Source organism: Hypanus sabinus, chromosome X1, assembly GCF_030144855.1.
Source record: "Hypanus sabinus isolate sHypSab1 chromosome X1, sHypSab1.hap1, whole genome shotgun sequence".
Classification (NCBI taxonomy): domain Eukaryota; kingdom Metazoa; phylum Chordata; class Chondrichthyes; order Myliobatiformes; family Dasyatidae; genus Hypanus; species Hypanus sabinus.
The window spans coordinates 21,114,919-21,138,159 of record NC_082738.1 but is presented as its reverse complement, the minus strand read 5'-3'; the positions used below and the strand labels follow the sequence as shown (position 1 = coordinate 21,138,159).

Sequence of the window (23,241 nt, the reverse complement as noted above, 5' to 3'; positions counted from 1 at the left end):
TAATTGTCCTAAAGTGACTCAAAGGGTCATAGAGTGCACAGGCCATTTAGCCCATTGAGTCCAAGACAGCCACCAACAACCCATTTACACTAATCAGAATCAGAATCAAATTGACTATCACTGATATATAACTTCAAAGTTAATCTTACTCCATTCACATTTCATTCTCCGTACCTTCCCATCAACTTCTCCCAGATTCTACACCTCAACTACACACTTGAGGCAACAATTAACCCAACAACCTACACTTCTTTGGGATGTGGGAGGATATCTCATCCTGCCCAGACGGGGTACCTGGCCACATCCTAAAGACCTGTGCTTATCAACTGGCTGGTGTGTTCACTGAGATCTTTAACCTCTCACTTTGGCAGTGTGTGATACCCACTTGCTTCAGCAGGCTTCAATTACACAGGTGCCCAAGAAGAACATAGTGATCTGCCTCAATGACTATCACCTAGTTGCACTTTCATCCACTGTGATGAAGTGTTTTGAGAGGCTGGTGATGAAGCATCTCAGCTACAGCCTGAGAGACAACTTGGATCCGCTCCAATTTGCCTACAGGACTACAGCAGATGCCATTTCATTGGCTCTTCACACATCCCATCGGCACAGGTGCACCACAAGGATGTGTGTCTCACCCCCTGCTCTACTCACTTTACACTTACAACTGAGGCTAAGCACAGCTCCAACACTATATACAAGTTTACTGATGACACCATTGTTGTGGGCTGAATCAAAGGTGGTGATGAATCAGCATACAGAGGGAGATTGAAAATCTGGCTGAGTGGTGTCATTACCACAACCTCTCGTTCAATGTCAGCAAAACTAAGGAACTGACTGTAGACTTCAGTAGAGGAAACCAGAGGTCGATGAGCCAGTCCTGATTGGAAGATCAGAGGTGGAGAGGGTTAGCAACTTCAAATTCCTGAGTGTCACTATTTCAGATTATCTGTTCCAGACCCAGCACTTAAATGCAATTGCAAAGAAAGCACACCTTAGGTGTCTGTGGAGATTCAGCATGACATCTAAAACTTTAACAAACTTTTATAGCTGTGAAGTGGAGAGTGTATTGACTGGACGCATCATGGCCTGGTATGCCTTTAAACAAAAAATCCTATAAAAGATAGTGGATTTGGCCCGGTATATCACGGGTAAAGCCTTCCCAACCATTGAGCACTTCAACATGAAACACTGTCCTAGGAAAGCAGCATCCATCATCAGAGATCCTCACCACCCAGGCCATGCCTGTTTCTCGTTGCTGCCATCAGGTAGAAGGTACAAGAGTCTCTCAGGACTCGCACCACCAGGTTCAAGAACAGTTACTACCCCTCAACCATCAGGCTCTTGAACAAAAGGGGATAACTATACTCACTTGCCCCTCCATTGAGATGTTCCCACAACCAATGATCTCACTTTAAGGACTCTTTATCTTGTTATCTCATGTTCTCATTATTTATTGCTACTTATTTATACTTGCATTTGCACAGTTTGTTGTCTTCTGCTCTCTGGTTGATCTTTCATTGATCCTGTTAAAGTCACTTTTCTATAGATTTGCTGAGTATGCCCACCAGAAAATTAATCCTGATTACTTTAATAATAAAATTTACTTTGAACTTTGAACCCAGAGCACCTAAAGGAATCCCAGGTGATCACAGGGAAAATGTGCAGACGCCGTGCAGGCACAGTGAGATTTCTGCGTTCATCGTGGACGTGGCTGGAACAGAACGCTGCAGAATAATTGCACAACCAAAAAAGTCTCTAAAGATGATAATGTCAATCCATGAAGATCAAAGATCAGTACGAGGATGGATTATAATGTGGAATTTGTCACCGAGAGCCCGAGTCTGAAATGCCTGTTGATAGACCTGCATTAAAACCAAAATTAGAGATGCTAATGGGGGCAGTGTCCCTTTGCAAATAGTCATCAATATTTCCATATTAGTTAACCTGGGCCAGTTCCTAAAGGCAACATATCTGTGGTCTTGTGCTGGGATTTGAACTTCTGACTGAAAATCATTGCATCAGGCTTCTGGATGACATGCCTACTAATTTAACTAATTAGTACCCATAGAAGAAGCAGAGATACAGCATGGGGAAGCATTAAGATACACATTAATGGATATACGAAGCTGGAGACTGATTATATATGATCAGAGTGAATGGCAAGACAGGGTTGAGGGGCTAAGTGGTCTATTCTTCCTTCAGTGAAAAAAGAACATGGAGTAGTTTACTAGCATTAGACAGAAAATGCTTTGCCTACCTAAACATCTCACTAGTTCAGACCACTTCACCGAGCTCCTTCACCTCATTGGCCATGGCCGTCTGGAGCGCCTAGTTGCCAGCCATTTTTATTCTCCCCTTTCATACACTGACCTGTCTGTCCTCAGCCTCCTCTAATGCCAAGTTGAGGCCAAACACAAACTAGAGGGTCCCCTCCACACCCACTCCATCTGTCCATCACCCACACACTCCTCCCACTGGGTCCCCTCCCCCACCCACTCCATCTGTCTATCACCCACACACTCCTCCCACTGGGTCCACTCTCCCACCCACTCCATCTGTCCATCACCCACACACTCCTCCCACTGGGTCCCCTCCCCCACCCACTCCATCTGTCTATCACCCACACACTCCTCCCACTGGGTCCCCTCTCCCACCCACTCCATCTGTCTATCACCCACACACCCCTCCCACTGGGTCCTCTCCCCCACCCACTCCATCTGTCTATCACCCACACACCCCTCCCACTGGGTCCCCTCCCCCACCCACTCCATCTGTCCATCACCCACACACCCCTCCCACTGGGTCCCCTCCCCCACCCACTCCATCTGTCCATCACCCACACACCCCTCCCCCACCCACTCCATCTGTCTATCACCAACACACTCCTCCCACTGGGTCCCCTACCCCACCCACTCCATCTGTCCATCACCCACACACCCCACCCACTGGGTCCCCTCCCCCACCCACTCCATCTGTCCATCACACACACACTCCTCCCACTGGGTCCCCTCCCCCACCCACTCCATCTGTCCATCACCCACACACCCCACCCACTGGGTCCCCTCCCCCACCCACTCCATCTGTCCATCAGCTACACACCCCTCCCACTGGGTCCCCTCCCCCACCCACTCCATCTGTCCATCACCCACACACCCCTCCTACTGGGTCCCCTCCCCCACCCACTCCATCTGTCCATCACCCATACACCCCTCCCACTGGGTCCCCTCTCCCACCCACTCCATCTGTCTATCACCCACACACCCCTCCCACTGGGTCCCCTCCCCCACACACTCCATCTGTCCATCACCCACACACCCCACACACTGGGTCCCCTCCCCCACCCACTCTATCTGTCCATCACCCACAAACCCCTCCCACTGGGTCCCCTCCCCCACACACTCCATCTGTCCATCAGCCACACAGCCCTCCCACTGGGTCCCCTCCCCCACCCACTCCATCTGTCCATCACCCACACACCCCTCCTACTGGGTCCCCTTCCACTCCATCTGTCCATCACCCACACACCCCTCCCCCACCCACTCCATCTGTCCATCACCCACACACCTCTCCCACTGGGTCCCCTCCCCCACACACTCCTATCTGTCCATCACCCACACACCCCTCCCACTGGGTCCCTTCCCCCACCCACTCCATCTGTCCATCACCCACACACCCCTCCCCCACCCACTCCATCTGTCCATCACCCACACACCCCTCCCACTGGGTCCCTTCCCCCACTGCTCCCATCTGCCCTCTCCACCTTCCTTCTTTGGTTCCATTCTCCATCTTTCTGTCCCATCAAACTCACCTTCGGCAGCCCTTTGTCATCTCCACCTGTCACCTCCCAACCCCACCCCCCATTCTCCCGCTTTACTTTCTCAGTGCAGGCGAAGGGTCTCAACCCCAACATCAACAGTCCACTTCCCTGTACCGACTCAGCCTGGCTCGCTGCATTCTTCTACCACCTTGTTCCACTGGGTTTTGATTAAATCCTCTTCCTGGGTTGACGACTGACTAACGAGTACGGAAGGACAGCATGGCGCTGACACGACAAACCTTGCTGCATCTGAAGCGGTTGCTCAGCCAACCCTTCTTCCACTAATCCTACACATTCCTGGGAACATTGGACCTGGAGTGATGAGGATTATAAGGGCTCCAGAAACTTATGGGTCATGTCTGGATTCAAAGTTCCTCCTGTCTTTGCCTTCCTTTTATCCCACAGGAACAAAGGCAGTGAACTATGCCTGACGTCTGCAACGACTAGTGGCTCCAAACATAGAACACAGAACAAAACAACCCACAATCTCTGTCCGGAACACAATGCCAAATTGAACTAAATCCCTTCAACCTGCACGTGATACGTATTCCCCCACTCCCTGTGTCTAAGTGCCTCTTACGGTTATATCAGCCTCACCACGACCCCGGCAGCCCATGCCAGGCACCCACCATGCTCTGTGTAAAACAACTTGCCAAGTAAATCTCCTTTAAACTTTCTTCCCCGCTTTGAACTTCTAGTATGGCTTCTAGTACTTGATGCTGCCACACAGGGAAAATTACTTTAGCCCAGGGGTTCTCAATTTGGAGTCCACGGACCTCACAGTTAATGGTAAGGCTCCACGGCATACAAGAGGTTGGGAGCCCCAGCTTTAGCCTGTCAATGCCTCTCAGAATCTTACTGCACTTCTCCCCTCAGCATCCAGTTCACCAGAGAAGCAATTCAAATTTGCCCAACCTCCCCTTATAGCTAATGCATGAGAAGTGATCATGCAATGACAGAAGCGATTGTTGAGTGTTTACATTCAATGGTTCATGTGGTTTCCTTATGTCTCAATTGTACTTAAACCACATTTCAAACTGTAATTATACTTCCAATCTTATAATGATGAATCAGCATGTAGGAAGGAGGTTGAAAATCTGGCTGAGTGGTGGCATAATAACAACCTCTTACTCAATGTCAGCAAGATCAAGGAGCTGATTATTGACTTGAGGAGGAGGAAACCAGAGGTGCATGAGCCAGTCCTCATCAGAGGATCAGAGGTGGAGAGGGTCAGTAGCTTTAAATTCCTCAGTGTTATTATTTTAGAGGACCTGTCCTGGGCCCAACATATAAGTGCAATTACAAAGAAAGCACAGCAGTGCCTCTGATTTCTTAAGAGTTTGTGAAGATTTGGCATGACATCTAAAACTTTGACAAACCTCTATAGATGTGCAGTAGAAAGTATATTGACTGGCTGCATCACAGCGTGGTATGGAAACACCAATGCCCTTGAATGGAAAATGTACAAAAAATAGTGAATACGGCCCAGTCCATCACGGGTAAAGCCCTCCCCACCAGTGAGTACATTGATATGAAGTTTTGTCACAGGAAAGCAGCATCCATCATCAGGGACCCCCACCATCGAGGACATGCTCTCCTCTTGCTGCTTCCATCAGGAAGAAGGTACAAGAGCCTCAGGACTCATACCACCAGGTTCAAGAACAGTTATTACCCCTCAACCATCAGGCTCTTGAACCAAAGGGAATAACTTCACTCAACTTCACTTGCCCCATCATAGAAATGTTACCACAACCTATGGACTCAATTTCAAGGACTCTTCATCTCATGTTCTCAATATTCATTGCTTATTTATTTATTTATTTGTTTGTTTGTTTGTTTTTCTATTTGCCCACTTTGTTGTCTTTCGCATATTGGTCCATATGATTTTTAAAAAACCCTCATCATTCTGGCATATCCAGTCGATGTGGTCTTTCATTGATTATATTATGGTTATTATGGATTTATTGAATATGCCAGTAAGAAAATTAATCTCAGGGTTGGTTGTTTATGGTGATGCATATCTACTTTGATAATAGCTTACTTTGAACTTTTGAGCTTTAAATTCGTTTTTTAAAGTCTTAATATGAATTGTAAGTTTTTAATCTGTCTGAGAATATATAAGAATAACCAGCATGGAAATGCGTTGATCTCAATGGGACAAATGTTAGAGGTGAGAACAAGTGGGGGCAGGTACCTTCACAAGTGCTAAGTGAGGATATATTTCTAGTCTGTTACCTCTCAGATGTAAAACAAGATTTATCATAAGGGTTCAGCAACTTTTGTAAGGAAGGCTGAAAATCACAAATTCAGGTGTTGCAAGAAAAATATTTTCAGGTTTGACCGGACTGTCAAGCACCGTTGTTGTTAAATGTATATGTAAATGTTTTTATAGTGAATATAAGCAAATCATAACTTAAAGAAGGTTGGAGGAAAGTATGGGAGGGGATATCAGAGGTAAGTTTTTTACACAGAGTAGTGGGTGCATGGATCAGCCTGTAAAGGTGGTGATAGAGGCAGATACATTAGGGACAGTTAGGAGACTCTTAGATAGATAGATGGATGACAGAAAAATGGAGAGCTATGTCGATGGAAGGGTTAGATTGATATTAGAGCAGGTTGAAAGGTCGGCACAGCATCATGGGCTGAAGGGGCTGTACTGTTCTGTGTTCCACGTTCTATACTCTAAATGCAGGCTGTTGTGACTGCAGCCTATAGCTTGAAGGTCTCAGGGCCAACTAAAACACCAAAGCCTGAAGACTCAGTGGACCCTCCTTTGGCCATTTCCACTTTCACTGGGTCACATTCCCAGCTGAGAAATAGAATGATCCCCTAGATCTCGCTGCCCTTCATGGGACCTGTGCCTTCCCCTGGTTAATGAAGATACTGGCTTGTAATCACTGATAGTGATTGATGGCCAGAGGCTGCTTCAACATAAGGCAAATTTTTCTCAAATTCTGCCCATCAACTTATATGTGTAAATCATACAGAAGGGCCTATTCCATGCTGTATCACTAAATGTAATAAACTAAGTAAAAAAATAAAATAATGGTACATACACCTCATTGTTGCTTTTTCCAGGGAGCCCCAATTACTTAGCATTTCCAGTTTTTAAAAAACCCTCATCATTCTGGCAACAACCTTTTAAAGTTTCCTTCTCCGCGATGCACTAAAAAGCTACCCTAGTGCAAAGCAGAGCTGGCATCTACTTTAACAGCTCATTCCATCCCGGCACCATTGGCCTGTTTGCATCTGCCTGCTAGTGTTTTGCAAAGAAAAATAGAGCAGAGGGTTAGATTTCTTCCCAGGAAGCTCTTCAATGTGCACATAGTCAGTTCATTTCAGTTAAAAAGTAGGAGTGACCCAGTCAGACATAAGTATGTGATTGCAGGGACAATATCCAAATTTCTATTTATGGCTACAATTATATGGATAAATAGGCCTAATTTTTCATTCATCATTCAGTAAATTGTCTGTTGTTTATGAATGAATGAGAAAACACTTGCCTATTTCTGAAACCTCAGAATAGCTCAAGTGACTGTACAGGCAGCAAGGTCTGATTGATTTTATGTGGCCAATGCTGTTTATCTATGCCTAACCACATGCCTAATACAGGCCCTGCAAGGGCTAATTACAAAACACTAGAATGATACTGTGCAAATGCTTCACAGTCCTGCATTTGATCCAACGACTCTTAATCGTTAATTTAGTTGTCCTTGCACTCAATATAGACTTGGTGTTTCCCTGGTTTATAATCATCAAGCAAATGCAGAAGGTGAGCGGGAGTTTTAGTGCAGACTGCCTGCCTTCTGATTGCTGCCGGAGAAGGAATCTTTGAGCGATGTTATCGCTGTGTGCCTCGATGTGGCAGGCAGGCTTCTCTGCCTTGTGCAGTATCCCTCTCTTTTGGTGAATGTGGCTGATATCATTGAACCATAGAACACTACGGCACAGTACAGGCCCTTCAGCCCTCCATGTTGTGCCGACCCTTATCATATCATAGGACAGTGTCATGGTTCTGCATTTGTGGATTGGATTATTGAGTTTATGGACTGTGGACTTTTTAGACCTATGGTTTTTATCTCCTGTTCCTATTCCATTTTGTTATGTGAGGGGATGGGATTTGGGGTTTGATGTTCTGTTCATGGTCTGTTAGTTTTTTGTGTGGAGGAGGGGTTTTTTGAGGGGGTCAATATTCCTATTCTGTTTTGTGTGGGGGGAGTGGGGTTTGGAGGGTTGATAATTGGGATGCCATTCTTTTCTGTACAGGAGAGGGTGTTTGATGTTTCTCCCTGAATGACTTTCATGTTCTTTCTTTGTTTTGTGGCTATCTGGAGAAGACAAATTTCAGAATTGTAAGCGGATACATAGATGCTTTGATAATAAATGAACCTTTGAACCTTTGATCATGGAAATGCACCTCTCCCCTAATGGTTCCCATTCCCACCTCCTTTGCTTATCAGAATCCAGCACTGGCAGTCTTAAAAGTTCCTGCTTCCCTTCCTCCTGCAGCTGTCTCCAACTTTCACCCTCACTTCTTGCTCCGTCTGCCTCCCCTTTGTCTCCCTCTTATCGTCCACCTGCCACTGTCTTGCAGCTCTAGCCCCGCCCCCCACATGACACAACCTACCCATCATCTTTCACCCCTCCACAGTCCACCAATCATCTCAGACACCTGACTCACCCTCCCTCCCCCACCGCTTCTCTTTATACTGGCCACCTTCCCTCTCGACTCTCAGTCACGATACAGGATCAGCATCAACAATTCCTTCCCCGCAGATGCTGCTCGAACCTATGAGTTCGTCCTGCTGATTGTCTGTTGCTTAAGAAACACATTCAACAATTTAGGAACAGCTTTGTCCCTTGGTCATCAGATTTCTGACAATCTGTGAGTCCATGAACAGTACCTCACTAGTCCTCTTTTGTATCAATTATTTATTTTATTGTGACTTATAGTAATTTTGTATGTCTTGCACTGTACAGCTGCCACAAGCAAATTTCATGAAAAATGTCAATGATAATAAACCTAGCTCTGATTCTGATTCTGAAAATCCAGCATCCACATTCTTCGGTTGTGCTATATTTACAGCACATAGGCACAAATTGTTGGAGGTTAAAGGGGAGATTTCCAAGTTGTAACTAAAAGTGCTGAAAAGAGAGCAGAGCATCCCTTGTCACACACTTCGAGTCAGTGTGAGACCCAAACCACTAAGATTAAAAGCTTCAAAGTACATCTATTATCAAAGTATTAAGGGATTGGACACTCTGAAGGCAGGAAGCATGTTCCCGCTGATGGGTGAGTCCAGAACTAGAGGCCACAGTTTAAGAATAAGGGGTAGGCCATTTAGAACAGAAATGCAGAAAAACTTTTTCACCCAGAGAGTGGTGGATATGTGGAATGCTCTGCCCCAGAAGGCAGTGGAGGCCAAGTCTCTGGATGCATTCAAGAGAGAGTTAGATAGAGCTCTTATAGATAGCGGGGTCAAGGGATATGGGGAGAGGGCAGGAACGGGGTACTGATTGTGTATGATCAGCCATGATCACAGTGAATGGTGGTGCTGGCTGGAAGGGCCGAATGGCCTACTCCTGCACCTACTGTCTATTGTCTATTGTATGTATGCAGTATACAACCCTGAAATTCGTTTTCCCCACAGACAGCCTTGAAACAAAGAACCACAGACCCAACCCTTCAAACATCAAATCTCCCCACACGCAAAAAAAATCACGCAAACCGCAACCGAAAAAATGAGTGAAAGCACAGACTATAAAACACAAAATCAGAAGGCATATTTCAGTTCCGTTCAGCTCAGTGTTCCTTCTCTGCAGGCCGCCCTGGTTCAAAGTAGGAACAAAAAGCGTGACCAGAACTACAAATACATCATAAACCTGAATTAGCGTTCAAATCTACAATCCATGTCAATTAAACCTTGCCGACGGCATTGAGGGAGAAAGAGAGATCACTCAAAAGCAAGGACCTTCCCTCAGGGGCAGCAATCGAGAGACCGCCACACGCAGACACCTCCTCCGGCAGCAGCGAGCGAGAGGCTGGCAGATGGCGCTGAACACCCCCTCACCTTCCACACCCTCCTCAATGATGTCAATCTTCCTCGGCAAGATCGATGAGAGGTGGAGTCGATCATGGGCCTGCGGCCCATTTCCTGGCCTCAGGGCATTTATGTCGCACACCTCGTGGAACACTCTCAGAGACAGCAAAGCTTCAGATTGCCCGATCGGCCCAAAATCACACCGCCAGAACGTAGATTACAGGCTCTAACAGTAGTAGAACCATATCTGAAATAAAAAGATGTAAAAGAAGTGAAAGGAATTGCTTTGTGACCCGTCTTGAGGATCTGGCGCCATCTTTCTATAGAAATGAAGCCCCACTTACTTGTTGAAAGGCCAAGATAGAGTGGACATGGAGAGGATGTTTCCAATAGTGAGTGAGTCTAAGATCAGAAGACACAGCCTTGGAATACAAGGATGTCCCTTTAGAACATAGATGAGGAGGAATTTCTTTAGCCAGAGGGTGGTGAATCTGTGGTATTCATTGTCACAGACGGCTGTGGAAGCCAAGTCGTAGGGTTTTCTTAAAGTGGAGGTTGATTGGTACTTAATTAATAAGGGCGAAATGTTACAGGGAGAAGGCTGGAGAATGAGGTTGAGAGGAAAAATAAATCATCATGATCAAATGGCGATGCAGATTCGATGGGCTGAATGGCCTAATTCTGTTCCTTTGTCTTAAGGTCGTATGGTGGTCTGGATGTGTGAGGACCACCCACGTACTTGCATTAGGTTGCTAGTTCTTCCCTTCCTGATTTTAAAACCTTAAAACATGACATACAAAATTCAGAGTTGACTTTAGCCAAGATTTCACTTACATTTCTTAATCTTCCTTCTGCTGTTTCAATGCTCATTTTCTGGCATTTATTCCCATGTTAAAGGTTGTGTGTTTTCAGAAAAGGGAAGGCATGCATTTAGATCAATCCTTGCTTGACCTTAAAGTTCCCAGAAGCCTCTGTTGTAATGAAAGGAACATGGTAGCCCAGCAACAGCTTGGCCCTGTCAAAGTTAAAGCTGAGCTTATTGTCACATTCGCAAGTAGATGTCCACTGGTGCCATGAAGAATGTGCTTGCAGCAGCTTCACAGGCACGTAGCATCAGACACACAACATTCACAAGAAAAACATAAGATAAACATAAATCATAAAAAATTATACAAGAAAGAACAAAATTAACAACAAAGAAAACCAAAGCCCAATGGAGTGCAAAGTGTTGCTGTACTAAGGTACTGATTAGCACTGTGCAGAGTGATTCAAGAACTGAATGGTTGAAGGGAAGTAACTGTTCCTGAACCTGGGGATGTGGAACTTCAGGCTTCTGCACCTCCTGCCCAATGGGAGCTGCGAGAAGATGCCATGGCCTGGACGGTGGGCATCTTTGATGTTGGATATTGCCTTCTTGAAGCAGTGACTTCAGTAGGCACTACCAATGGTGGGGAGGGATGTGCCCATGATATATTGGCAGAGTCCATTGCTCTATATAGCTCCTTACATTTCTGCACAGTGAAGTTGCTCACCAATGGTGCAGCCTGTCAGGAAACTTTCACTGCTTTTAGTGAGGTTCATCTGAGGGGTAAAAATAGGCCAGGACATCCCCTCTTCCTGCCTCTGATATCCCACAGAAAATTTTAGGAAAGGAATTATAACTGTGAAGGTCTTTTTTTTTATCATTTTCATTCTGTAGAGACATAATTATTTGTCACTGGTGCTCAGTGTGGGTGAGTGAGTGTTGAGTGCAAGGTACAGTAAGTAAGAGGATGAACAGAATTTGGTCTCCAGGTCAGATTAGTTAGAACATGAATTCTTTAACCCTAGTCTTGTGGCCAGCCATCTTCGCTGACCAGGACTCCCCTCCACCCAGTTGTTTCTTCTGTAAGGAGGGAGAGAAGAAGCAAATGGGTAATGATTCCAATCCAGATTCATCACGTGGACATCGAGACATACAGTGAAATGCTTCACCAGCACAGCGTAAGGATGTGCTGGGACAGCCCAAACGTGTCACCACACATTCTGGCGCCAACATAGCATGCCCGCCATATTCATCAGAGCAACAACAACAAAACAAGCCCCTTTCCTCCCCCCATCCACCCACCCACCCACTCACTCACAAACACGGACAGTCCTCCAACCCCAGCACAGGCCGCCTCCAGGCTCCACTGGACTCGCGGACACTGACTTCCTCAGTGGACTTGTAGTCTTCAGCTATTGGGCATCGACGTGTGGACTTCCAATCGACCTTCAGGCTTTGATCTCAGATATTGATGCCGTAATGCTGATGATGAAACCCTGAATTCCAGGCCTCATATTCTGGACTCACTGATGACAAGACCCTGAACTCCAGGCTTCACACTCCGGACTCGCTGACTTGCGTATCTTGGGACACCGGCCCTCAAGCATCCACAAGTAGCAAACGTTGCATGACTGAGCAGAGAACGTTGCTGCTGGGGATAATGCAAAGGAGGGTGAATGGCAATGAGGAGTGAGGAAGTGAATAGACAGGAGGGAATCTGGATAAGTTGATGCACCTTTCTGTAGGTGGATGGACCTTCAAGTGAGTTGGTGTGATGCAATGGAGCAGACTTCAAATCAGAGGCTGGGATCTTGCTGTGACTCACCTCCTAACATCTCAAAGCCTTTCCACCATCTGCAAGGCACAGTTAGGAAAACACTCCATTTGCCTGGAAAAATGTAGCTCCAGCAACTCTGAAGAAGCTCGACTTCATCCAGGACAAAATTCTTCACTCAGTTGACACCCCATGTGCCATGTTAAATGTTCGCTCACTCCTTCCACCAGTGTCTGAATTTATAAAACACTCTCAACACCAACACCACCCAGACCCGACAGGGTTCCAGACACAAGGGAACACCACGCATGCTGGCTCCCCAAGTCTCACACCATCCTACCTTTGAAATACATCGCCACTCCTTCATTGTCACTGGGTCTAAGTCCCAGAACTATCTCCCCAACAGCACCTTCCCCAGAAGGACTGCAGTGGCCCAAGGAGGCAGCTCACAACCACCCCTCCCCCGCACCTTCCCAAGGGCAGGGGGGGTGGGCAATAAATGCCAGTGATGCACATATCCTGAAAAATGAATTGAAAAGAAAAGATAAAAGGCAAAACAAAACAGTTGCTGGAAGCCTGAAATAAGACCAGAATATGATGGAAACACTCAACTGGTCAGGCAGCATCTGCAGAGAGAGAAACACAGTTAGTGCTTCATGGAGCATAGAACATTGAAGATAAAACAATATAGCACAGGGACCTTAGCCCACAATGCAGAATTAAACTAATCTTTCCTGGCTGCATATCACTCCATCCCTCACATATTCATGTGTCTATCTAATACCACTGTCATGTTCGCTTCTGCCACCATCCCTGGCAGCCCGTTCCAGGTGCCCACCAATCTCCACACATCTCCTTCATCTCACCTAAAATACCTGTCCTCTGGTACTTCATATTTCTGCCCTGGGAGAAAGATTCTGACTGTCTACTCTATCTCATCAACGTTATGTGGGCAATCATGGCTGGATGGAGGGCAAGTTTTTCTACCGAAGCTGTTTTGCCATTGCCTTCTTCTGGGCAGTGTCTTTACAAGACAGGTGAGCCCAGCCGTTACCAATACTCTTTGGAGATTGTCTGCCTGGTGTCAGTGGTCGCATAACCAGGATTTCTGACATGCACCGGCTGCTCGTCCAACCATCCACCACCTGCTCCCGTGGGTTCACATGTGATTCTGGACGGGGCAGGGGTGAAACAGGTACTGCACCTTGCCCAGGGGTGACCTGCAGGCTAGCGGAGGGAAGGAGTACCTTACACTTCCTTTAGTGAAGATCTATCTCCACCCCGTCACCCACTACTCTATCTCTTGCTTCTCATAATTTTAAAAGCCTCTATCAGGCCTCCCCTCAGCCTCCTGGAAAGCCGAACCAAGTTTGTCTAACCTCTCTTTACGGCTCGTTCCCTCTAATCCAGGCAGCATCTTGGTGAACCTCTTCTGCACCCTCTCCAAAGCCTCCACTTCCTTCCTGTAATGGGGTGACTAGAATAGCACACGAAACTCCAAGTGCAGTCTAGCCAAAGTCTCAGGTCAGAGTTCTCTCTCCACAGATGCTGTCTGGACAGCTGAGTGTTTTGAGCGCTTTCTGTTTTTATTATAAAGAAGAGAAGGCAGCAGGCAGAGGAGGGTGTTAGGCTTCCACCAACAAGTCACCCCACCACTGAAAATTCCAGCAATATACCCCAGCTTCCCATCTACCCCCAAACAATTCCCCATTAATGCCATTAATTGAAACATCGACAGCGCTTCTCCCTATAGATGCTGCCTGGTCTGCTGTGTTCCACCAGCATTTTGTGTGTGTTGTTTGAATTTCCAGCATCTGCAGATTTCCTCGTGTTTGCCTCATTAATCCCAGTGTTTCACTGCCCACCAGCACTGAACCCTAACCAATTCTATCCTTCTCACCCACCCCTGAACCAACTGCCGACCAAACCCCCACACGACTGCAAACCTCTCCAGCCCACCCCACCCTGCCTTTTCTCTGCACTCCCCTCCCCTCCCGATTCCACAACACTCCCCACACCTTCACTACTAACAGCCTACCCCCCATACCCAAGGAAAGCAGGGAGTGTATTACAGTGCAAGTCAAGATGACAGTTGAAATGTGCTTCAGTTTTTAAGAACATTCTTGCTCAGCCCACATCACTGACCCAGAGGTCTCACAGGAAGGAAGCAAGCACATGTTCTTGGATTGTGAAATTGGGGTCATCACAAAAATGGCAGGCATGCTTAGAACTCGCTGCCCTTTTCTGCTGACATACAGCAGGTCAGCGGCAACAGCACCAATGTCTCCGTTCTTCAACTAGTTTGAAGCACTATCTGTGCTCTGTGCTGGAGAATAATTTTCAAGCTCGGTTTGTTTGCTTTGGGATAGATTATTTTTTGGATTTCTTTTCTGTTTTGTGGCATTAAAAAGGACTATTCCTGGTTACTATTGCACTCCATTCCCTGCACGTCCTTGCCTCTCCCTCCGTCCCCCAGCTCTCAGATGCTCTGCGACCTCTGCCTCTCCAGCTCCAATGTCTCTGCATTTAAAAACTTCGATGCTGACAGACATGCCTTCAGATTAAACACACCGAACTCCAAAAGTCCCTCCTTGCACCTCTCCTTCTGCCCACCTCACACTACCACTTAGCTCTTTGACAACACTTTAGTCACATGTCCCATGATGCGCCTGTGAAGGTTTTTGGGATACCTCGCCCCATGGACGGCAGCGTAGCGGTGGAAGCTGCCTTTGCTTGTCAAAAGATTTGGCATTCGTGGATTTCCCTTGGATGGGAAATTTCACAAGCAGTTTGATGTGATTAAAACCGATCAGTGATTCGTCACTCTGTTCAGTTACAAGCCACCAGTGAGACTGCAGATTGGTAGCAAGTAGGTAAAAGCTACAGAAAATAATCGCAGCCTCGTTATCCCATAACGAGGATAACGAGGATAGTGAAATTATGTTATACGAGGGGTGATTGATAAGTTCGTGGCCTAAGCTAGAAGGAGTCAATTTTAGAAAACCTAGCACATTTATTTTTCAACATAGTCCCCTCCTACATTTACACACTTAGTCCAGCGGTCATGGAGCATACGGATCTTGGACCTCCAGAAAGACTCCACAGCCGGGGTGATTGATAAGTTCGCGGCCTACGGTAGAAGGAGATGAGTTATTAACTTCAAACTTTCTGCATAATCACTCAAAGAGTTGACCTGCACGTGCATGTAAAGAGAGCTGTGTAACTTATCTATTGGGTTTCTTTGTTTCATGGCTACCTATAAGGAGATGAATATAAAGGTTGTATAAAGTATATAACTTTGATAATAAATGTACTTTGAACTTTGAAGTGGGTCAAGGAATGGCAAATGGAGTTTAATTCTGATAACTGTGATGTGTTGCATTTTGGGAAGGCAAGCCAGGGTAGGGTGTTCACATTGAACCCTAAGGCCTAGGGAGTATTGTAGAGCAGAGCGACCAAAGAATACAAGTGTGTGCTTCCCTAAAGTGGTGTTGCAGTTAGACAGGGTGATGAAAACAGATTTTGGCATGCTGGCTTTCATCAGTCAGGTCACTGAGTACAAATGTTGGGATATTACACTGCAGATGTACAAGACTTTTTTTAGTCCATATTTGTAATATGTGTTCACTTTTGTTCGCCCTGCTGTTAGAAAGATGTCATTAAGTTGGAAAGAGTGCAGAGGAGATTTATAAAGATGCTTCCAGGACTCAACGGAACTGACTTATGGAGAAAGGTTGAGCAGGTCAGGAGAACTTCCACTCAAGTTTAGGAGAATGTTGCATGATCTTATAGAGATCTATAAAGTCATAAAGAGGGCAAATGCACACAATCTTTTTCCTGGGGTGGTGAATCAAGAACTGGAGGTTATTCTATGGGTGCTGATCTAGAGGTTATAGGTTTAAGGTGAGAGGAGAGGGGTTTAATAGGAACCAGAAGGACAACTTTTTCACTCAGAAGGTAATATATCAGTATATGGAATGAGCTGTCAGAGAAAGGGGCTGAAGTAAGTACAAACCCCATTTCCAGAAAAGTTGGGATATTTTCCAAAATGCAATAAAAACAAAAATCTGTGATACGTTAATTCACGTGAACCTTTATTTAACTGACAAAAGTACAAAGAAAAGATTTTCAATAGTTTTACTGACCAACTTAATTGTATTTTGTAAATATACACAAATTTAGAATTTGATGGCTGCAACACACTCAACAAAAGTTGGGACAGAGTTAAAATAAGATTGAAAAGTGCACAGAATATTCAAGTAACAGCGGTTTGGAAGACTCCACATTAAGCAGGCTAGTTGGTAGCAGGTGAGGTATCATGACTGGGTATAAAAGTAGCGTCCATCAAAGGCTCAGTCTTTGCAAGCAAGGATGGGTCGTGGCTCACCCCTTTGTGCCAAAATTCGTGAGAGAATTGTTAGTCAGTTCAAAAGGAACATTTCCCAATGCAAGATTGCAGAGAATTTAGGTCTTTCAACATCTACAGTACATAATAGTGTGAGAAGATTCAGAGAATTCAGAGACATCTCAGTGCGTAAAGGGCAAGATCGGAAACCACTGTTGAATGCACGTGATCTTCGAGCCCTCAGGCGGCACTGCCTAAGAAACTGTCATGCTACTGTGACAATTATAGCCACCTGGGCTCGGGAGTACTTCGGAAAACCATTGTCACTTAACACAGTCCGTCGCTGCATCCAGAAATGCAACTTGAAACTGTATTATGCAAGGAGGAACCCATACATCAACTCTATACAGAAACGCCGGCGAGTTCTCTGGGCCCGAGCTCATCTCAGATAGACCGAAAGACTGTGGAACCGTGCACTGTGGTCAGATGAGTCCACATTTCAGCTAGTTTTCAGAAAAAAACAGGCGTCCAGTTCTCTGTGCCAAAGATGAAAATGACCATCCTGATTGTTATCAGCGAGAGGTGCAAAAGCCAGCATCTGTGATGGTATGGGGGTGCATCAGTGCCCACGGCATGGGTGAGTTACATGTATGTGAAGGTACCATTGACTCTGAGGCATATATTAGGATTTTAGAGGGACATATGTTGCCATCAAGGCGACGTCTCTTCCCAGGACGTCCATGCTTATTTCAGCAGGACAATGCCAGACCACATTCTGCACGGGCTACAACGGTGTGGCTTTGTAGACACAGAGTGCGCGTGCTTGACTGGCCTGCTGCCAGTCCAGATCTGTCTTCTATTGAAAATGTATGGCGCATCATGAAGAGGAGAATCAGACAACAGAGACCACGGAGTGTTGAGCAGCTGAAGTCTTATACCAAGCAAGAATGGACAAAATTTCCAATTGCAAATCTACTACAATTAGTATCCTCAGTTCCAAAACGATTAAAAAGTGTTATTAAAAGGAAAGGAGATGTAACACAATGGTAAACGTGCCTCTGTCCCAACTTTTGTTGAGTGTGTTACAGCCATCAAATTCTAAATTTGTGTATATTTACAAATTACAATTAAGTTGGTCAGTAAAACTATTGAAAATCTTTTCTTTGTACTTTTGTCAGTTAAATAAAGGTTCATGTGAATTAACATATCACAGATTTTTGTTTCTATTGCATTTTGGAAAATATCCCAACTTTTCTGGAAATGGGGTTTGTACATTAACAAGGTTTACAAGGTACTTTGACAGGTACGTGGACATGGGCCAAACGGGAAAATGGGACATGCTTGAATGGGAATCTTGGCATGGAACACTTGGGCCAAAAGGCCTGTTTTCATGCTGTGTGACTATGATTCTAATCCCACCCCGATTCCCCCAGCAGCCACCTCCATGAGGAGTTATTTATGTTGGCCATTAAGCCTGCCAATTAACCTACCAACCAGCACAGCTTTGGGATGTGGAAGGCAAGTGTGGCCACCCAGGAGAAGCACACACCATCACAGCGAGAACGTGCAAACTCCACACAGACAGCACTTGAGGTCAGTATTGAACCCAGGTCTCTGGAGTGGTACTACCCACTGCATCACTCTGTAGTCCTCTTCTGGTGATCTGGCTGCCAATTATGGTAATAATCCCCATTGTTATGAAATATCTTTAAAGGGATTGCAGTGTAGCATTAAATCCTAGACAGTCGACAGTTACTGTATATAAGTCAGAGGAACCTGTGCTGATGGACACTCAAATTAATCCATAATCAGCTGTGTTCAAAGGCCAACTCATATCATGGCAGAAGACACTTCAGGAGTATTAATCAATGTATGTTTACTGTTCATTTGCATATCCAAAGCTAAATAAATTTGCTTTTCGTCCATACACACTATTGTCTACCAAAGAGGCAAAATTGATGCATGGCACAAAACTAACTTGACGACACGACCTTCTGTTCCAGGTTTTCTTCATCTTTACTTGTTTCTCCTTAACTTATTGCAACAAATGAGCAGTCTGCTTAGTCCTCGTAATTAACATTGGCTTCTCGGGGAGCAATCCTGTAACTCCCAGTTCCCTGTCTGTATTCCCCAGTAGACCATCAGATCAAAAGACTATTAGAGCAGAATTAGACTGTTCAGCCCATCGAGTCTGCTCTGCCATCCGTTATGGCTGGGTTATCATCCATCTCAACCCCATTTTCCTGCCTTCTCCCTGTAACCTTTGATGCCCTGACTAATCAAGAACCTACTAATGTCTGTTTTAAATATACCCAATGACTTTGCCTCAACAGCTGTCTGAGGAAATGAATTCCACAGAGTCACCACCCTCTGGCTGAATAAATTCCTCCTCATCTCTCTCTAATGTGATGTCCTTCTATTCTGAGGCTGGGCCCTCTGGTCCTAGACTCCCCCGGTATTGGAAACACCCTCTCCACATCCACTCTATCTAGGCCTTTCAATATTTGATGGTTTTCAATGAGATCCGCCCCCCCCCCCTTCATTCATTCTTCTAAACTCCAGCGAGTACAGGCCCAGAGCCATCAAACACTCCTCGTGCATTAACCCTTTCATTCCTGGGCACATTCGCATTTGAACTTCCTCTGGACCCTCTCCGATGTCAGCGCATCCTTTTAGATAAGGGGCCCAGAACTGCTCACAATACACAAATTGAGCAAAACTAAATAAATAAGTGCAGTCTGACCGATGCCTTATAAAACCTCAGCATTACATTCCAGACAAGCAACTTTCTCTTTCTCGCAAGTCCATCAATTCTCCTTTGATTGACCTACACTGAGGACCGATCAATTAGCATATCCTTAAGAAACTAGCACACCCACAGGAAACCCATACATTCTTGGAGAGGTATTCAAAGGGTATCTGAGGGGCAACTTTTTCACACAGAGGGTGGTGGGTGAATGGAGTGAGTTGCCAGCTGCAGGTAGGGGCAGGTAAAATTGAAACATTTTACAAATCATTTGAGGAGGATTATGGTACATGGATAGAAATAAGAGTCCTCAGTGATAACAGCCAAATAGGACTATCTTAAATGACTATGGTCGGTATGGACAAGTTCTAGCATTCCTTGACACACTATTAATCAGCAGTTGATTTCCACTGAGTTTTATGGATATAATCGGCCATTCTTGATTATGCCAATTATGAATGAAAACTTCAGGACTTTCCGTATCCAGGGTTAACACAAGGCTACTGTGAGAGTCTGTTTCTGTGAATCTGTGAAGCAAGACTGCAATCAGTAGGTCTTTCCACATTACTAAGGTATGGAGCACCCACCAAATCACTGGAATTCATTGCGATTGTTATTCATTCACTTTTAGAAACGACAAGTGACTTTGAACCCAAGTAGAGTAGTCAGCAATAAATACCAAATATGTCACAGATTTCCTTCTCACAGTAGCCTTGTGTCAAGGAATGCTAGAGAAGGACAGGCACTGTTGATTCATCAACCTGACATATGAGGTGGCTTTGTTCCATATATTACTGTTCCCAAATCTCATATTGCCTGATATCAAATGTTTTTCATAGGTCAGAGGAAGAGTTTGAGAATTCAATTGCTCTGCTAAAGGAAGGCAGATGGATTAAACCTGAGGCCCTAAAGCTACACTCTGCAAATATTTGTATGCAGGTGGTTAATGTGTTGTCATGAATTCTTTTGTCAATGGCTTTGATGGAAATAAAATTTCTTTGACAACTTAACAAACAGAAGCATTTCATAAAAGCACTTTATGCTTTAGACACTGATGTTTGTGTAATACAATTTCAATGCCACAGTTTTCAAAGTTCGTAGTGAAGCAGAACAAATACGTTGGAAAAAAGTGCACAATATTGATTCAACTTTTGCCGACTTCAGCAGGTAGGTTGTGAATGGATTTGTGATGCATTTGATCTAAACCTGGTATTCCATGGTAAGTGGGGTCGTCCAGGTCATACATCTCTGTGTTAATGTTCTGTGTACTCTTCTGTTGGGATTGTTGACTTACTCTGCACAAGAGGAAGCGAAATACTGCTGAGAAACAGAGACAGCCAACTCCTTTTCTCAGGATTTGGAGAAAGGGGATCTGCTACATGCTGAGATTGGCCAAATCGAGGGGAACTGTTCCCGCTAGCAAATAATTCAAGGGGCAGGAGGCACAAATTTAAAATATTGGGAAAAAGATACAAGGAGGATGTTGGAAGGAAACTTTAGTAATTAGTTAGTTAGTTATTGTCTCAAATTCACCACATGTAAGAGTACTGGAAACAGTCAAGGGGGGCCTTTACAAAGAAATAGAGACAGAGCACAGAAACAGCCCATATAACCCTGCTCGACCATGATGGCCCTGTCCTACATAAGGCCCGAATCCCTCTAAACCTTTCCTACCCATTCAAATGCATTTTAAACATTGCAATATTACCTGTCTCCACCACCTCTTCTGTCAGCTCATTCAAAAGAGAGAAGAATTTGCAGTGAGAGAGAGAGAATGATAGAATGGGACTGAGGGGATTGGTCCAGGGGGAGATAGCATAGACTCAATAGGCTGAAAGGTCACCTACTGTACAGTAGCAATACTATGAAACTCAGTGCACAGTGCTCTAATTAAATTGCTAACAACCTCTAAACCAGAGTTCAAGCTCTACAATGGTTAAGTTAATAATCTGGAAATCAACATAAAATCTGCTAGTTTACTTTAAACACATTTGGTACTCTAATTTCAGTGGAGGCCTCATGCTGCATGCCGCGGGGTCACCTGCTGCAGCCGCCCAGCAGGAGGCGGTGTGGTGCAGTGTCCATGTTGGGTTGGGGCCTGGACCCTCCCGGCCGTGCTGCCCTCTAGTGTTCACTCAGTGGGAGACATCTGGATTGCGTTCGTCTGGAGACTGTTGCTGTCTTGTTCTTGCCAACAACATTCATGCACCATCAATCTACAGGACACTTATGGACTTGGGCTTTATATTTTTTGTGTGCATGAATGTTTACCACTATCTTATTTGTGCTGTAAGTGCCTCATGCTGAGTATTACTGTTTGTGCTATGACTTGCACCTTGGCCCCGGAGGAACACTGTTTCGTTTGACTGTATTCATTTCAATGACAATTGAACTTAAACTTGAACTTGAAATCGCAGTAAAACTTCCTTCACAGTAAAACCATCTGACCATTCTGATAGTCACCAGTGCCTCTACTTCCTCAGGAGGCTAAAGAAATTTGGCATGCCCCTGTCGACTCTTACCAATTTTTATCGATGCATCACAGAGAGCATCTTATCTGGATGGCAAGCTTGTACGACAACTGCTCCGCACATCACTGCAAGAAGCCGCCTGCAGAGAGTTGTGGATACAGCTCAGCAAATCACAGAAACCAGCCTCCCCTCCATGGACTCTGTCCATACTTCTTGCTGGATCAGTGAGCCAGCCAGCATGACCAAAGAACCCACCCCCACCCCAGGCATTCTCTCTTCTCCCTGGCTCAAGGACAGCTTCTATCTCACTGTTACAAGAGTATTAACCGGCTTCCTAGTACAATAAATTGGACTCTTGATTTCACCAGCTACCTCATTTTGATCATGCACCGTACTGCCTGCACAGCACCTTTTCTGTGGCTGTTACACTTTATTCTGCCTTGTTACTGTTTTACCTTGTTCTACCTCAGTGCACTGTGGAATGATCTAATCTGTATGAACAGTATGCAAGACAAGCTTTTCACTCTATCTCCATGGATGTGACAAAAATAGAGGAATTCCATTCCCAAATTCCAGTTCATGCAGAGAATCTAGAACTAGGGGATTTCTGAATTGAACCAGAATATACTGGAAATACTCAGCAAGTAACACCATGCCTGCAGGAATAGAAACACAGGCCAATATTTCAGGTTGAAAAAAACTTCATCTGGCTGTCAGTTTAAAACAGAGATTAGAACATAGAACGTAAAAATCTACAGCACATTACAGGCCCTTCGGCCCAAAATATTGTACCAACCATGTAACCTACTCTAGAGACTGCCTGGAATTTCCCTAGCGCATAGTTTGGGGGTGTTGTGGATAGCGTGGAGGGCTGTCAGAGGTTACAGCGGGACATTGATAGGATGCAAAACTGGGCAGAGAAGTGGCAGATGGAGTTCAACCCAGATAAGCGTAAAGTGGTTCATTTTGAACAGTGATGCACCATCAATAACTCACTCTGAGACGTAAAGGCGAGATATCGGCTTTTATTGACTGGAAGAAGGAACCAGCAGCGAGTGACCACCACACTACATCCTGGAGACTGAGGTCGAGCATCAGGCCTCGATCGCCTTTATACAGGGGTCTGTGGGAGGAGCCACAGGAGCAGTCAGGAGGGGGCGTGTCCAGACAGGCACACGTAGTTCACCACAGTCAAATATTATGGCAGAATATAGTATTAATGGTAAGACTTGGCAGTGT

General features: G+C 45.3%; 1 long non-coding RNA gene across 1 annotated transcript in view; it reads left to right on the top strand.

Annotated features, from left to right (window-relative positions):
* LOC132384459 (uncharacterized) overlaps positions 1 to 20,503 on the top strand; it is a 267,486-nt gene extending 246,983 nt beyond the window's left edge. Inside the window, exons 4-5 of the long non-coding RNA XR_009508905.1 lie at positions 18,219 to 18,378; positions 20,371 to 20,503. This is a non-coding gene — a long non-coding RNA (uncharacterized LOC132384459). The remainder of the gene's footprint in view (positions 1 to 18,218; positions 18,379 to 20,370) is intronic.
* Positions 20,504 to 23,241: the final 2,738 nt, after the last annotated feature.